Below are 2,422 nucleotides of genomic sequence, written 5' to 3' on the forward strand. Positions count from 1 at the left end.
GGTTCACGGAGGTGAGTGGTATGGCTCCGGGATGGGTGACGGGGCTGAGCCTAGTGACGCTGGACTTGGGTCCGGTCCTTTTGGACATTACTTTGTTGGAGTACCCACCGACGACCAGCCTCAGCAGGACGGTACTCCATGGGTTATTCCCGGATCACAGTGGCAGGACTTCCTTGGGGCAGATACGCTCGATCCGGACTTCGGCAGTCCACGGTTTCTGGCGGAGATTTCGGCTATCATGCAGGAGGACGAGCCGGGCAGGAGGCGTCCTCAGACCCCTGCCACGCAGGCACCCTTAGATGTTGATCTGAACGAGCCTGCTACGACTCCTGTTGGTGACCAGTTTGCTTTGGGAGGTACCCCACATTCCGCTTACACCGCTGCATCACAGTCTGTCGCCGGGCCGTCTGTCGCACCACTCCATTTTACGCCACCTGCACAGCCTACCCCTCATGAGGACGCAGATGAGATAGAGGATGAGGAGCCGTTTATCCGTAGAGGTCAGAGGCCACGGGTTCCCCGTCGTTGTGGGACAGGGTCCCACTTGTTTAGATGATTTACATTTCATGTATTTTGGACGTTAGGGTTCACTCATGTATTTTAGATGATTTACTTTAGAGCTATTTTTCCTTGTTGTATGCTCATTTTATTGTACTTAAAAATCTGTTATTTACCTAGTGGATTAGTGACTATGTATTATCATTGAATCATATGACACTGTAGTTATCAACTTTTGCAGTCATGGGATTTCTAACCATATTCAAATTCAGATGCAACTTTTTCATTACTAGAAGGTAAAAGGATAAACAGATAACACAAATCATCTTAAATAACAAGTAACAGGAAAAATAAAATCAATGAACAATAACAATAACAAGATTGCTACTACTGGCCCCCGTGTGAGACGGTCCTCCAAGCTGTGGGCAACTCCTGCGGCTGTGTCCGGGTTGGCGACAAAGGCCACACCGTTTTGGCCTGTTTGGATCTGCCTCATCCATATTCGTCCGTATCCTTGTGGATCTAGGCCTCCCCTCTCTCGCACGCCTTCTGTTTGGGTCCGGAATCACCGTGGGCCCATCGTAGGGTGGCCAGAAGCCCTCCGGAATTGGAGGTGTGAATCCCATCCGATAGACATTGAACACCGAGCTAATCTGATAGACGCTATGAACATAGGAGCTCCAGCTCACACGCGCGTAGGCACAGCATGCAAGTGCGTGCTGACACGGGAAATGAAGCGCCTGAAAGTACCCACAGTCACATGTCCGGGAGGCAAGCGATACTCGGTAAGTACCCAATGAGAAAGTACCAGTCGGAGTGGTCTCCGCTACGGTGAACTCGGAGTTATCACGGTCATACAACGTCACAGTGAAGCACCTGGCCGTCTTCTTGGCTTATTGCTGAAACAAATTTCTGTTTGGCGTATTTTGGTTAAACTTTTCTGCATGTGGCTTAATATGGTTTTTTGCCCTTATGATTATAACCATTCTTGTATACATGGATAAATGTAACATCTATCATTTAGGTCTTTATGCACTATTTGAATGATGATTTGCTGTCACGTTATATATTTGTCTATATTCTCCCATTTCTATTTCGTAAATAAAATATTAAAAGTTTGAATTTATTTAAGAAAAAAAATAATATAGTTAAATAGGTTGAAAATTTTGGATTCTTTAATCTCAAGATCATTCATGTTAAATCTTTAAAAAAAATAGTTGAAAATGTGAAAATGTATCTGAATTTGTGAGTATAATTGAGAAAGAGTTTTAGTTTTTTTGATGTGTTGGGAATCAAAATCCTGAAATCACTATTTACACATGAGTATAGTATTTATTAAACCTTAAAACTCAAATAAAATAACATTTAATTCTAAATCAAAAATAACAATGAGTTATTTAATTCAGTATTTATGATCATAAATGAGATCACCATTATATAAGTTATTTGATGTGAAATAGTTTAATTTACAATTATAATTAATATAAGTATTGTCTATAAATAAAAATAATAATTTTTTAACAAAATAATCATTCAATTTGAACTACAATTAATTAAGTGATAGAAATTATAATAAATAGTGTGATATTTAAAGAGTAATTACCCAAATCAGTCCCCAAAGATTTAAAATCGGACATTTTAGTCCTAAAAAAAAATTAATACACAAATCAATCCCAAGGTTTTACTCCGGCAGACAAATTAGTCCCCAGTTCATTTTTTGACAAACTAATTACCCAGATCAGTCCCCAAAGATTTTAAAAATGGACATTTTAGTCCCTAAAAAAATTTAATGTACAAATCAATTCCCAAAGTTTCTCTCTGTTAGACATAATAGTCCTCCGTCCAAAAATAAAATAAAATAAAATAATTATTATTATTATTAATTGTATAATAATACTATACTATATTTTTTATATTTTTTGGA

This window comes from Arachis ipaensis, chromosome B06 (assembly GCF_000816755.2).
Source record: "Arachis ipaensis cultivar K30076 chromosome B06, Araip1.1, whole genome shotgun sequence".
Taxonomy (NCBI): domain Eukaryota; kingdom Viridiplantae; phylum Streptophyta; class Magnoliopsida; order Fabales; family Fabaceae; genus Arachis; species Arachis ipaensis.